Below are 16,424 nucleotides of genomic sequence, written 5' to 3' on the forward strand. Positions count from 1 at the left end.
CCTCCTCTATAAATATAAGCCAATTAAAAAAAAAATCTACATTCTTGGGTATCTAAATCCAGTTGCTCCTGACTAGACGCATTCATATTGGGATAGTGCTTTCACTTGGACATGATGAATGATAACAGTAAATAGGGTACAAGATTTGAGTTATGTAGATGGGGTCAGAATCCTGGCTGTACTTATCAGCTGTGCATCATCATAAAAGTTATTAACCTTTCTCAATTTCCTCATAAGTAAAATAGAAATAATAATTGTATCTATTTCAAGATATTTGGGAAGATTACAAAAGAGCTGATGGACTTAAAGGGCTGGCTCTTGGTAATGACTGATAATTCTTCCTGTTAATTTTCATGTGTAATTCAACACATATCCTTGTTCGTTGCTCGCAAAAGTCATAACACCTTTCTGTATCAAGTAAAATGGAAACCTGTATCTGTTCCTAGAGCCTCCGGTATAGCCTCACTCTGCATGTTATCAATTGATGTCTCTACCAGACCAAAGAGGAATGAGTCGCAGATGGCCATACTCTGGGACACTTGGCACTAGGATGGAACTGCTCACCAGCTGGGCAAAGCCCTAAGTGGCCCCTTGGATCATCTCACAAATCCACAGTGAATCGGTCAGAAGAATGATGCCCAATTCCAACACTGCTGCCGTTTTCAGCAATATCAGTGACCTCATCCATTAATATTGTTTCAAGGCTTTGAGCTACTGATGGACATTTGGATAGAGCAAAGGCCAGGGTGTGAACACTACACATGAGGGAGGCTCTACCATATACTTGTTTCCTTTTTAATTTGTCGAGGGTGAACAAGGACACCCGAATGCAAATCTACCCTATCACTCACACAGGAAAGGAGGCATTGCCTCCTGTGAGGGGCCTGGGGTTATTTAATGCAGTAGCATTAATCTGCTCTGATTAAAACGGCCCAACTGCTCATATCTTCAAAGCTTAGATGGCCAGCTTTGTGTCTGAGAGAAAACAGTAAGCTCACGTGGGTTAGACTACAGCATGACGCCAGGGGCGTGTCCTCCTCCAAGTGAGCTGTTGGGTAGCAAATCCCTCCACAGTTACGACCCCTGCCAGCTGACTCACTATTGATTGTAGGTTACCAGAGGAAGCAGTGAGAGAAGGGAATAGGGATAGGAACTTTATGCTAGCAGGCCACCTTCACATGTTAATCCTGTCATTAGTAAAAAACCAACAGGACCTTGGGAAGTTACTAAGTTTGCTCATCTGCAAATTTTAAGATTCTGCTCACAAAGTGGTTTTGTGAATCAAAATGAGATTTGACATGAAGCATTTTGTAAATGTAGGATAGTTGTTGCTGTTATTATCATTGTGGCTCCTTCAGGACAAATGTACATGCAGTCCTTAGTGGCATTAATGAGGACAATAGCATCTTACTCCTATTTGTTCATCATGGGCATTGCACAGATTTAACAACTGGTAAAATCATTGAGCTGTAAGCGGGGTTCCACACATCTAAGTAACAGAGGCTGCTTTCCCCCATGGGTTATTCATTTCCACACTACGGGGAAGTAGTTTGAAGAGACCACCTGCTGAATCATTGAGAAGTGCTGCTTTTAATAGGCAAACCTAAACTAGAAGCTCTTGGAGGTTTATAAACTAAGGAAGTTCAAGCTATTGGGGCACCTTCCAGTAGGCCTTGGGCAAATGTCAGTGGTGTGCAGTTCATTGGGGTCACACTATTGTTCACCTACACATGACCCTCCTTCCCACCAGAGTGCATGGGAAGGATGCAGGAGGAAGAGTTTACACATATTCTTAGCACAGCATCTGATCACTGCTCCAGAAATGAGATACTAGTGAGCAATTATAAATGCTTCCATTTCTTTGGGGAAAAACATCTTTCTTTCATTTAATCAGCAAACATTTTTTCAGGGTTTATTATATGCCAGGCACAATGCTAATTGCTAAGGATATCAAATTCACAGGATAGATTTTTGCCTCAAGGGGCTCATAGGCTGGTGCATAGCTGCTTTTAATTTTCTGGCTTTTTTGTTGTGAATATGAAAAGGGCACCTGCCAATTAAATATCTGCTCCCTAGGAGGAGTATCGAGTGCTTTCTAGATGATAAAGGGATATCTCTATGGTGGGCGAAAGCCAAGATAGTCAGATTTATGTTACATTGGGGATGCTGACGCAGGTTACATCTCCGTGAAAGACTGTATGGTTACTGAAAGGGGAGAAGAGCAACTGGAGTCTCAAAGCTGTGCCCTGGAATCAGAGTTGTTAGATTTAAGTCTTGGCTCTGAATGACACTAGGAAAATTCCTCGCCTGCTCAGAGATACTGTTTCCTTCTCATGAAATGGGGAATCATCTCTGCTCTTAGATGATACTGTTCCGAGTATCTGTTAATAAAGTATATTTCATTTTAATCATTTTAAGCAGCATTGATTTTTAAGAGCACCATCAATTAATAATAATTAGTACTTTTTTTGGAGCAGGTGGACTAAGTGTCATCCTGATTTTACAAGCTGAAATGTATATGTGTAGAGGGGGACAGATGTAAGCCTTATAATCAATGCAATCAATAAAAGTGCTTAAAACTAGAAAATCTTAAACATATATATGATTGTTCTTTCTTACCTAGAATCTTAACCAAATAGTCACACATAAGAGGATCAGGCATAGATTACGGGTTATATTTCAAGTCCGAGAAGGAATGCTTTGCTAAAATTACTTGTTATGAAGATACAAAAATAATTCTATTTGCTTGGAGCTCAGAAAATAATCAATAGTTTCCATTTCATTGCCTCTTCATTGCCCTGGGATTTCTGAGCCAGATGGGCACAGATGGAGCTTCACCAAATTTTATTAGGCTTTAGAGATACCCTTAGAGCTTTCTTACTCTAGCTGCTTTTCAGGTTGTCATGTTGGGAAGGGTGCTGTTTTTATGGACAGCTTTAGAAGACTGGCTTCCCTCCTATACGTGCATCAGAATGCCCTCTTGCCTTCCAGACAGCTGATCTCTGGCCACTGGAAAAATTTTCAGTGGCTCTCCCAGGCTGTTTATTTGCCTAAGGATTTTAGTAGCCTTCCATTTCAACCCTTGACCGTATCTCTCAGGTTGCCAGCCTGCTTCTGTGTTAAAGTGGTGACGTGGAATTTTCCACTGCTAAAGATTTACAGATGTTGTTTGGCTTACTTCTAATCCAAACTACTCTGTGTGTGTGTGTGTGTGTGTGTGTGTGTGTGTGTAGAGAGATATACAAAGGGATGAAGAGAGACAGAAAGATAGAGACATAGATTAAAAACTCAGTTCACCAGAACTGAACTTTAACGGGGAATCTTAGACAATAGGGCAAATCTGCTATCTTTTCTGCACTCCACAAAGGAAGAGAATACACAAACCAATCTCTTGTACATCTCTAAGACTGAGCGTTAAGAACTCAGTTATGGACACCATGAGGGCAAGACATCATCATAGTTTTTTCTGTATCCCTAACACCTGGAACAGAAATTGACACATAGTTGTCAGTTAGTAAATGCAATATAAATGTTTGTTGAATTGCATGAGCTAAATAAAAGTATTAAGGAAGGAAAATTGATTCTTAGTTTGCTAAATTTTTGACAAAGTAGATCAAAACTTTTAGAACAATTTTTTTTCTCTTATTATAGTCTTTATTTTTTTTTCTAATATTAAACGTTTAATTTTATTTATTTATTTTTATCATGGTGACATTGGTTAACAAAATCCATTAGGTTTCAGGTGTACAATTCAACAGTAAGGCATATATATTTTGCATCTGTGTTCACTGTCTATAGTAGAATAATTTTAAATAACATGCTGAATTAGGTATGTTGTTTTTCTCCCTTTCTCTTATTAAAATTGGGGTAATTTGTTTTGACTAGAATAATTTTCTGTGTAGCTTGGCTGGAAACCCTTTAAAGAGTCTTAGCCAAATGCTCAAGAATTCCTTAATATGTAAAATGAAGTAAGTTTTACAGGCAAACGACAGTCTTAATCCCCAACCAGCTATTTTGTAAATTATGAGTATAACTCTGAAAATTAGATACATCAAATTTCAATTTGGCTCTATGCAAACTTTGTTTTATGGATTCATAAAGGCAAATTTTCTTTGATTATCAGGATTATTGCAAAATGGAGTCAGCACAGAAACTTTTTGAATTTGACAGCCTGTGTCTTCAGCTCTTTGAGAGGAGTCGGTGTAATGTTATAATTTTTAAGGCTCTAAAATAAATATAATCCTATTTTTTAATCTTAAATTCATTACTGATACATGATGTGGATTTTGTCAAGTTATTCAACCCAGAGAAGTCTTCTGTACAATAGAAAACATCTACCTTATCAGACTTTGAAAACTAAATGCAATAGCAATTGTAAATGGCATAGCTTAGTGCAGAAATAGATTGAAAATAAATGAAAATAAATGAAAAAAGAGGAACATTAAGGTCACTTAAACTTTATATTCCTCATTTATAAAATGGGGATTTTTTTTAAGCCAACAAGTATTTTTTGAGCCCCTATGACAAAGTCTTTTTTTGAATCATGTGCATGTAGAGCTACTGAAAGTTGCTGATTGAGGTTTCTTTTTCGACTGAATATTATTTTATATTAATGTCAGGTGTACAGCATAGTGGTTAGACATTCATACAATGTATGAAGTGATCCCACAATTAGTCTAGTACCTACCTGATGCTATACATAGTTATTACAATATTACTGACTATATTTCCTATGCTGTACTTTATATCCCTGTGACTATAAAATGGGGGATAATATTAACATCCCACTTACATTACGCATTACAAGGTTGTTGTGAGGATCAAATGAAGAAACATACAAAAATGTTTGACAAAAGGAATAGTACAGCATAAAATGATGAAAAAAATTCATATCAATATAGTATTGCCTAGAAGACTATTTATTTCCTCAGTATCTGAAGTTTGTCTCAAACGCTGTGGAATTTAATTTCTGTCTTGGCTATGGAAATAAAGCCACATAGGGATCATGCAAGAGAGAGTAAACATGAAGCTCTGAGGGGGAAATGGAAACTTCTGATATCATTAGGGCCTAGCTGCCAATGGTGAGTCTCTTTAAAGATTTTGCTAGAAGGTTGGGTGAGAGGCTCAGAGCTGGGATTCACAGGCTATCATTTAATCAATGTGATTTGTAGCTAATGGTACAAAGAAGAAGGATCAAGGAACTGTAACTTTTAATTTATGGCATAGTGCATAAGACTAAATCCAACCAGAAAAAGGCTTCCTTAGCAAATACAAATATTAAATCTTTGCTGGATATGCCTGTTTCCTTTTTTTTTCTTTTTTCTTTTTGTATTAAAATGAGGGAGCTAGAAGCTAAAATAATAATGTTAGGCTTCCTGTATTCTTTTGCAATAATAATTAGTTAGATCTTACCCAATGAAAAGAGTGATATTCTTGCTAATTATAGACCAGGACAGAGAAAGGAGATAAAGTAGTCTGGCTGTAGAGGTAGGCAGGTTGGCAGGCCCAGTGGTGTGACTTAAGGGGGTACGAATGCCTGTCTTACTTCCAAGACATTCCTATCAGATTTATCCTTTAATAGCTACTGGGAAATACATATGCAAATTATCTTGATTATCTTGGAGGATAACCCACTATTCACGGATAAACAGAAGCACAATGGAAAGAGCACAGATTGAAAACAAAGATCCAGAGAGGCTAGACAACTTGCCCAAGGTCACATGGCAGAGCTGGGATTTGAATCCAAATCTTCTAGTCCCACCCTTGTTACAGTACATTTTTCACTACACGGATTCTATACTTTCCTCTGTAGATGACTAACCTATTCCCTCCTTTGCTCCTGATGTACAGGTCCATAGCTGTCTCAGACTAGCTTGGTCATCCTCAACAATCATTTAATAACCAATTTCTGATATAACTGTAGATTCATATCTATAGTAAATTCTGTAATGCTGATTGGCAAGATCAAACTGAAAAGGCTTTGTTCTGTCTCCCCAGTATGTTTCCCAAAGAAAAACTTCTTATTATGTCATTAGCGTGATTCTTGGTTTAAGACTCGAAGTCAGCTGGAAACCATGGCTCAGGCTGGCTTCTGTTGGTGCATGTTCTCCAGACCTGGGGCTGACTGGCAGGTTCACACTGCAGCCTTGTGTCCAATGAGCACAGATTAAGCATTTACCAGGGGTGCAAGGAGGCAGGAGATGCTCAGGATAGAGAGCAGTCAGCCCCGACTCTGATATCTTTGAATCTGCAATAACTTGGTGCAAGGATTCCCAGAAGTGGATGCAGACAGCAGAGCCATACCGCAGCAGAGAAAAAGAAGGCTGAGGGTGGGAGCACTTCATAAATTTAAACTTATATAAGGAACTGTGGGTTTATTTTGTCCCTAAAATTATGTCTTTCTTACTTTTTTTTTTGTTATTAAAATGTCCTTTTTATACTTAAGAGGCATAATAACTAAATATAATATATAGTTCTTATTTGGATCCTGATTAGGCATAGAAAATTTTAAGTCATTATAGACTACATATTAGATCATAACAAGAATTATTTTTAATTCTGTTGGGTGTAATACCAGCATTGTGGTAATAAGAAAATGTTTTCTCTTCTTTCTTTATAGTTTCTGAATATTGAGGGATGAAAAGAAATAATGTTGGAATTTATTTTAAAATATATCAGCAAGGAAAATATGTGATACAAGAATATGTGAAGTAAATTGGCAAACTCTTGACTACTATTGAACGTGGGTGATAAGTACATGAGTAGTCTTTGTACAATTCTATTTTTGTATGTGTTGAAAATGTTCATAATAGAAAATCTTTAATTGATTATTTAAAAAGATTGAACATCTTAATCTGATAAAATTTAAAAGCTGACAACACTGTAACAGCCCTCCTAGTATGGTGGGCTGGAGTTGGCAAGATCTGGCTCCTCCTGGCTCTTCTACCTGGCTGCCTCCAAGCATGTCGACAGTTCTGAGCCCTGATTTCCTCATAGTAAAACAGGTTTAGCACCGTGAGACCTAGTGTCACTTTGAGATTCAATTGAGATAACAGCCATGAAAGCGCTATGCTGCTGGAATACGTCTGCTTAATCAGCCCACATATTTTGAGCATCAACCATGATAAGGTTCTGTGCTAGAAACCAGTGATAAAATATTAAGATGTGGTCTTGCACACAAGGACTTTTCATTACTACGATCTAACGTATACATTGATTTCTACAGTGATGGTAATTCCAGAACTAGCTCTAGCCTCTAGTTTGAATATTGTCTACAATTCTTAATAAGGGCAAGAAGGTCCCTGCTTAACTTCCCAGCTCATCTCTTTCTTAATCTCTTCTCTCTTTGGGTGCCCTCAGGTTCTAGTTTTGGAGATTTTTTTTCAGTTCTATTTTCTTCCAGATGCAAAATATCATTCATGATGTTTCCTATGCCTGGAATACCTTTCCTATCAGTCTTCACCTAGGTTCTCATCCTTCCCCTCCTGTCTTCAACATGACTTCCTCAGACAGCTCCCTGAGCTATGACAGTTTCTATCACAGCTGGTATTTCTCCTTTGCAGCATTCCATGTACATGAAACTAATTATCTATTAAAGTACTTGCTCATAACTTATGAGGCACATAGTAGATGCTTGAGAAAAGTTTGATAACTGATGGAATGAAGCTGCTGATGTGACTATTCCTTTCTCATCCTGTTAAAAAGTGATCTAGCCATTTTGAAAATGTTGAGATTTTGATAAAGGTGTCCTATTTCTCCATCGCTCTCCCAATAAAATAATTTTCATCTTCCAATTGAAGCAAAAGGAAGAATCACCAGAGATATGGCTTGAGAGCATTATTTACTCTTTACTTCTTTCTTATCATAATTATCTGTTTCTGAACCTAAAATCACCTAGTTAGATTTTTCTCCTATCCTAAGATTACCTGTTACTCCTTGAGATAATATATGTTTCTATTTGTCATCTTAATATTACAAGTATTTTATGGCATGCGACTGGAAAAATCACATAATGAGAAATTACGCACAGCTTCCAAACACACAAACAGGAACTAAAGAGAACTTCTTCAGAATTTGAAGGCAACAATTTCATGCTCTGTTTAGCTATTTCCATTGCTCAGGAAAAAACTTCTTTTGCGTATTTGACTAATTTTTTTTCTATAAAATCATTCCCCTGATTTTTGGCAAAAAGATCTATGAGAAAATAAAGAACTCTGGGTATACATAAAATTGGAATTTACGTAAGGACAAAGTGTAACCCTATACAGTCTTTTGCATAGTACCATTTGCTAAGAAATTTGAACTCTAAAACAAAGATAATATGGAACCAGAGAGTAGCTTTTAAGGGATATATCTGTCACTTAGCCAGCGACATTTTGATAAAGAGACTGGACAGTGGCAGTGGAAAGATCAGAAATGTGGAGGGCATTTAGTAGTCTTTTTGAATGGTATAGGAGAGAGATGGTGAGGACACTGGGAATGAAGAAATGGGGGCAGACATTTTGGAGGTGTAAATAAGAGGCTTTGCTGACTAATTCAATGTGTCATGGGAAAGAGAGTGGAAATGTTCAGGGTTCCCTCAGGTTTCCGATTTGGGTAACTGACAGAATAGAAAAAGAGGTGCCATTGAAGGGAGAAAAGAAAATGATGGAGTCTATATTGGGACACATTGAATTTGAGGGGACATCATTATAGTCCAATGTTCTCGTGCCAAACTTTGTCAATTTCAGTGACTGGGAGTATGGGGAGAGAAATCTTTAACGACTGAAGCCATTTATAAACCAGCTACTTTCCTGGGCCTATGGAACTGTTACAGATGAAGATTATGCTACCGCTACAGTCAGATAGGGTAAAACACATACAAATCTGATCATTCTACTCTCTAGGCCCAAGGACAAATTAGGAAATCATAAAAGTAAGTAACCATTAAAATGGACTTTTGTGCACAAAAAAATAAAATTATGCTCCAGGCAAATTGATCCCTGTGGAATTGAATCAGGCAAATTTCCTCTTGATTAATAATTTAAGAAAAAATTCCAAGCATGCTGCCCCTGGAAATGTAGGAGTAGCTCTTATAATTAGACTCTGATCTGAACCATGAGGGTGAGGATCAGAAAGCTGACTCAGAGCCTGGTGTCAATTATTTGCAGCTTGCAAAACAAAAGGCTCAAAATTTGGAAGATTTAGGATGACTGAAGCCCAACTCTGGGGGTTGTTTCAGCACAGTCACATGTTAGGTTCTTTCAATTATTATTTGCTGGCAAATTACTCTCCACCTCCTTGAGTTGGGGCCTGGAAAATATCTGTGGGACTTGCTTTGGAATGGTATTTGTGCTTCCAATTCAAGAACTAGGAATCAATGCCCTCCAATAATTTTCCCCTTATTTAAGCTCAAGCAAAGCTGGTTTCTATAGCTCAATCCAAAAAACTGCCCTTTTAAATACAACCTAGTTATGTTTGTCCTGTTTAAGAATGAATTAATAGATCTACAAAAAACTCATCAAGCCCATCTTGTCCAACAGAGACTCTAAGCAGGTTTCTGGATTCATTAGAACACAAGAGGATGTGAAAAGAACCTTTCACACAGAAGGTCAATTTTGAATAGGAGTTTAAAAACCCTTGCCCACACTGATCAGTTTCTTTCCTTTCTTGGGATGTTATCTAACTCATTTTATCTAACTCATTTTATTCCTTTTTTCGGTCTTATTTCCTAAAGCTATATAAAACAAGTCCTTTCCTCTATATAACCTTTCCGCTATAAAAATAAAGGAAAGGTAGGAAAGGGAAGGAAAGGAAGAGAGAGGGGAGGGAGGGAGGAAAGAGGAAGGAAAGAAAGAAGGAAGAAAGGAAGGAAGGAAGGAAAACACTCACTTTCCCTGGTCTTGTCTTTAGATAAAACAAATGAACAAACAAAAAACCTCTCCCTCCTCTTATCCTTCAGCTGTTCCTCCTAGGCCCATTTCTGCACCTTTCTGCTAGTCTCCTCTCTCACAGGTCTCATCACTGAATTTTATTTTTGTATTATTTGCCTCCATTGCAACCCAGCTCCTGATGGCTCAGCCTCCTCTTACTCATTCTGGCTCCTTCGTTCCCAGAATTGTGTGTCTGGCTGGCTCACAAAGGCACATGAGGAATGTTTGCCATGTACACAAATGTATGTGTGAATGGGCAAATCTGGGTTCTGATTTCTGACACTGTACACTCTCAATGCCCTTCTTGCAGTGGGGTCTTCCTAGAACTGACTATGAAACTCCAGTTGTGAACTAATACATTTACATGTCTAGAAGCTCTTTATTCTTGAAAGATTCATTTTTAACAGTTTCGTAGTCTTAATTCATGAATGTCTTATCTTAAGAATATTAATTACAGGTATTTTAAAGTTTTTCTCTCTTCCCTGCATTATCTTTGGGTTCTCTGAATTCTTTTTGATTGCTTTTGTCTTAAGGATGCCCTGGAATGCCTGGTGATCCTTGTTTGTAAATCTAAATTAAGAATGAGGTACAAAAGTGCTGATTGGAAGCCCTGTGTACACAGGAACTGGTGGTTATCACTATCTAGTGATAAGCTGGGGATGTATTTATTTTGGAGATACCCAAATATCAGGGCCTGGAAGTTGCTATATTTAGGTCATTTTGGTTTTCCCTAGAACCCTTTATATATATATAAATTTATATATATATTATATATAATATATATTATACATATTATTCATAATATATATTATGTATATTATTATATATTTGTATATTATTAAATATATATTTATATATAAATTTTTATTTATAAATAATATAAATATTATATTTATACATCCAGATGGAATATATATTATATATTATATATCATATATCATATATTATTTATATATATATATATATATATATATATATATAGGATATATATATATATATATATATATTTAGTTAAAGGCCCAACTGATGAGTCTAGAAGTGAAGGGAAGGAAGAGGTCTGAAGTGGTGGTGGCGGTATGGGGAGGCATACCTCATCATTCATTATATATTTTCCCTAATACCTCCATTCTCTGTGTATTGTCTGACTCTCACCCTGATCCAGGTCTAATGTCTCAAATACAGAGAGTCTCTGGTTCAATCTCTCAAAAATGAAATATCCATTTGCTGGGGTGAGCATGGTTGGCAGGTACAAGACAGAATCTGGGTCTCCAATAGTTCTTTATAAGATTTCTAAATAATATTTGTGTTTTCAGTTCTTCCTTACATCACAGCCTTCAGATATCCAATGCATTTAATACCCAGTTCTTCTGGATTCTGTGCTTTTCATTGGCATCATACCTCTTGTAAAGAGAACAACAACTCAGTCTCCTATCTGTGTAAGGAAAAACTCAGTTCTTCCCTGCTATGTGTTTCTTCCCTGTGAGTCTCCTTTACTACTCACACTATTAACACATTCACAGAGCGCACTATATTCACACCACTTTTGGTCACCAAATGTATGGAGGCTTCACATCAACAAGCAATTCTTGACACCAGTTGGGTATCCGAGAATCTAACTTAATTCTAACACCATCTACCTGGAGATAGTATCAGATTCCACAGGTTTAGGACTCAGTCCCACAAGACTGCTCCTCTCCCCGCCCCATTTCAGATGCCAGTCGCAAGCTCAGGTTGTCACCCATGCTTCTGACCAACTGGCTATAGATCAGAGGTTCCAACAACCTCAGGTTTGATTAATTTGCTAGAGTGGCTCACACAACTCAGGGAAACATTTTACTTACTTTTGCCAATTTATTATAAAAGAATACAATAAAGGATACAGGTGAACATCCAGATGGAAGAGATGAGTAGGAAAAGTACGTGGGAAGGGTCACGAAGCCTCCATGCCCTCTCTGGACGAGCCACTCTCACCGCACCGCCACATGTTTGCCAGCCCAGAAGCTCTCCAAGTCCCATCTTTTGGGGATGTTTTTGGAGACTTCATCACATTGGCATGACTGACCATTAACTCCATTTTCAGCCCTTCTCCCTTCTCAAGAGAATGGGGAGCAGGGCTGAAAATTCCAAGCTTCTGATCATGGCTTGTTTTATCTGATGTCTAGCCCTCATCCAGGTGCCATCCAGGAGCCTATCCAAAGTCACTAGAACAAAAAACACTCCTTTCACCCAGGAAGTTACAAGAGTTTCAGGAGCTCTGTGTCAGGAACAGAGGTCAAAGACAATATTAGAACATGAGATGCTTCTAGTTGTTCTTGTCACTTAGAGAATTACCAGGGTTTTAAAAGCTCTGTGCCAGAAACTTGAGGAAGAGACCAATATATATTTTTCTATTATCTCACACCCCCATTGGTACTTGGGTTTATGCTTTTCCAGCTCTGCTAAGTCATTTTCCACCCATTTTCTTTCCAGTTTCCAAAATTTGTTCATATTTTGTACATGTGTTGTCAAGACTCACTTCTGTTTTCATCTTGCAGTTTTATGTGTGTTACATACTGCTGAGTTGGCTCCAAAGCCAGCTGACTCTATTAATGATTGATGTTCACAATATCCTATCCTCATTAGCTCTGCTCAGCTCATGTAGACTCATGCCTATTTTTTCTTTTATGAAATCAATCTATCTCACATTTGGTCTTCTTATTTTCCTGCTGCTTTCTATTTTTCTCAGCATTATTGCTTTTTTCCCAAAGAACTGACTTCTCATGATGTGCCCAAAGCAGGACAGTTTCGGTTTTGTCATTTTTTACCTCCTGCGATGTTTCAGGTTTAATTTGCTCTAGGACCTACTTGTTCATCTTTTTGGTGGTCCAAGGTATCCATAGAGCTCTCCTCCAACACCGTATTTCAAATTAATCAATTTTTTCCCTATCAGCCTTCATCACTATCCAACTTTCATATTTGTACGTAGTAATCGGGACTATGAGGGTGTGGATGATCTTAGCCCTGGTCTCCAATGAAACATCTTTGCGCTTGATGATCTTTCCTAATTCTTCTACTGTTACCCTTTTGAGTCTCATTCAGCCTTATCTTATGTCTTAGCTGCAGTCTGCATTTGCATTAATGAATGAACCGAGGCAAGCAAAATCTTTTACCGATGTCAATGTTTAATTGTCTATGTTAAAGTTGTGTATTTCTTCTGTAGTCATATCTTTTGTCTTCTTGATATTCAAATAGTTTCCTATAGGCAAAGGTGTCAGACAAGAGTACACTTTTTCTTACAGATTTATACCTGTTAAATTCCTTAATTATTACTTTGGTGGAGTTTTAGAAGGGAACAGAAATATATGCAGGAATTCAGACTGCCATGTTTAACAGGAAACTAAACATTTATATTTAACACTATTAAATTTAATATTGGCACTTTCTTGCCATCAGTTTATCTTGTCAAGATTATATGGACTCCAGCTCTGTCATCATTACATTTTCTGTATCTCCAATTCTTGCAACATCTGCAAAAAGTAGAGGAGACCTCAAGAAGAGATAAGCTCAGATTCATTTATTTTCATCTCTTTTGTTCAGTTATTACATTTTTTTATCTTTCCAGATTGACATAGAAATATTACATGAATCCATTTATTTATTTGTTTAAAAAATGTGCTAAGGATAGGAATAAAGGCTTAAACAATCTAATCTTTATCTTCACAGAACTCACTATTAGGGGATGTAGGCAAGGTAATAAACAATACAAAGAAGCTTGTTACAGACCTAAGCAAGGGGCTGTATCAGTACAGAGGAGAGGTATCCAACTCAGTTTAAGAGGATGGTGTTATGAGAGGAGGTAACACCCAGACTCAATCCTAGAGGATGAGGAAGCAATGGGCAGGCAAAGAAGACCAAATGTAGGGGTGCTGGAAGGCAGGTCAAGGCAAAGAAAGCAGCTGTGTAAAGGCAAATGATCATGCCTCTTCTGCCTCTGAAGAGAAGAAATTTCTCTCAATCAATAGAAAGTGCAGGACCATGGGAAATAAGTTATCTTTTGATGGTGTAACTTGATGTTAGTGTCCTTCCAGGAGACAATGGAAAACAGCCCACTTATAATGAGCTCATTGGCTTTTGAGTCACCAAGTAAAACTGAGGTATCACCAACCCCTTGGCTGAGTGAGAAACTTGTCAATAGAACTCCTGTATTAGGGACAAAAGAGCTTTGAAAAGTATAGAAGCATTCTGTGAGTATACGGGATTATTATTATTGCTACCGCATTGCCAGCCACCACTGTCCCCAGCACTGAGGCGTCCTCTACAATTTATAAAAGGAAGCACCTTTTCTGTGGATTGTACCAGTGGCAATTTTTGAACTATTTTACTATAGTTTTGCAAGATGTCTATATTAGGGGTGATGAGATGAAAGATGAACAGGACTTCTTTGTACATTTCTTTGCAACTTCATTTACAACTTTTAAAAGTTAAAGAAAGAAGAATAGGAGTTGGAGGAGGAGGAGGAAGAGGAAGAAGAATAAGAAACTTAACAAGACCAAAAAGAAAGAGCTCCGTTTTATCTGCATCTCTATTTAAGGCTGTAAAGAATTTAACTCAGTGTAGGATACTAGGAAAATAAAACCCAGTTAAGATGGTGTCATGGGCCTGGCAAAAGGGTAGATTAGAGGCCTGGCACAACTCTGGGGTTCAGTGGAAGGAGGCTGAGAAGAAAAGTAAAGCATCAGCCTCAGCATGGAAAGCATATATATTTTTAGACAAGGCAACCCTTGGTTGACCTCACAGATTACAAGGACCTTGTCAGCTTATAATCCCTTATTTTTTTATTGTTTACACCTACAGCACCTGGTCTTCCTAGGTGGTCTCCCATCCAAGTACTAACCAGGCCCGACCCTGCTTAGCTTCCAAGATCAGATGGTATCGGGCTTGTTCAGGGTAACATGGCCATAGACTGTGGTAACCATTTTTAAATGCACTCTGGATAGTTAGCATTTGATCAAACTCCACTGTGAAGCAAGGTGCTTTTCTTGTTGGATGTTCTATTTCTTAGTTCACTATTTGGCCCAATTTCTAGTGAACCCAACATGTGTCACCAACATTTAGCTTCTCAAGCTTCTTCTATTCCTCCTGTGCTAGAAGGTAGGTGGTTAAGAAATTTGAAAGCACGGTCAGGAAAGCAGTCTTAGAGTCATACACAATGAATAATGCCATCATTAATGACTCAGGGTATAAGGAACCTGTGGAGTGAAAAATTGTTTTTATGCAAAAGAGTATCTGGATATTTGGACAAAACTGAAGAGATGAAGCGGAAATAACCAGTATAAACTTACCTAGCAAGAACTTCGATTCTGGTTTTTCTGAGAATCAGTTTGTATGCAGATCATTTTCCCTCATATCCAATTTCCACACTTCTTCTCCTGCTCTGTTTTAGACTATTAGGGCTGACTTCATGCAAATCACATTTCCTAGGCTCCCTTGAAAAATGACTTCCAGCTAGCTTCAGCCAATGGGAGATACTGACAGGAGGTTGGAGGGTAGAAGGGTATTTCTCCCTTCTCTCTCTTTCAGGTGGCATTTCAGGAGTGTTAGTTTTACCCCCATGATTTTTAAAGATATCATTTAATTTTCAGGTTTCCATTAGCATAGACTTGAAGGTTTCTCAGTGTGATCTTGCTCTGGCTTCCTTTTCATAGAGAAGAGTTTTCTGACTTCATTTAAACATGTTAGGGGTTTGCTGAAGAACACATTATTTGGCCCAGGGATCATGACATTGTTAAATAAGGCAGACTAGGACAAGAGTAAGTTAACACTGCCATTCTAACAACCATCAAATAAACACACTCAACAGGTTGCACCAGTGCAAGAAGGCTTGGATATAATGCTCACAGTAGGATAAATAATGGCTCCCCCCATATATACTTGTACTAATCTACAGAACCTGCGAATGTTATATTATATGGCAAAAGGGATTTGAAGGTGTCCTGAGATGGGGAGATTATCCTGGATTATCTGATGAGCCTTGAATGTAATCACAAGGGTCCACCTTAAGAGGTAGGCAAGGTCAAAGAAAGAAGTAAGAGATGAGACAATGAAAGCAAGACGTTGGAGTGATGTGAGAAAGAGATCACAAGTCAAGAATGTGGGTGGCTTTTAGAAGCCAGAAAAGGCAAGGAAATGGATTTTCTACAGTCTCCAGAGGGAACCAGCCCTGCTGACACTTTGGCTTAAGCCTAGTGAAACATTTCAGATTTCAGGTCTCCAGAACTGTATCAGAATAAATTTGTGTTTTTTTTTAAGCCACTAAATTTGTGGTAGTATGTCATAGCAGCAATAGGAAACTAATACAGTGCTCTGAATATGAACAGATTCCTCTTCCTTTAAAAATTCCATATCTTCTTGGCTATTAGTAAAATCCATATATGAATTCTAACCTGCTATAAAATAATTTTTAAGTATATAGAATTCTCTTGCCTCAAATATCACAGTAGATGTCGTGATGTACCTCTCAGATCTCCCTTCAAG

The 16,424-nt window shown here is 37.8% G+C and overlaps 1 protein-coding gene and 1 pseudogene across 4 annotated transcripts in view; both read right to left on the reverse strand.

Moving 5' to 3' along the window:
• DLG2 (discs large MAGUK scaffold protein 2) overlaps window positions 1–16,424 on the reverse strand; it is a 1,673,246-nt gene that overhangs the window by 137,927 nt on the left and 1,518,895 nt on the right. The window lies entirely within an intron of this gene.
• On the reverse strand, window positions 14,736–14,854 carry LOC120590735 (uncharacterized; annotated as a pseudogene).

This window comes from Pteropus medius, unplaced genomic scaffold (genome assembly GCF_902729225.1).
Source record: "Pteropus medius unplaced genomic scaffold, Ma_sr-lr_union100, whole genome shotgun sequence".
NCBI classification, from domain to species: domain Eukaryota; kingdom Metazoa; phylum Chordata; class Mammalia; order Chiroptera; family Pteropodidae; genus Pteropus; species Pteropus medius.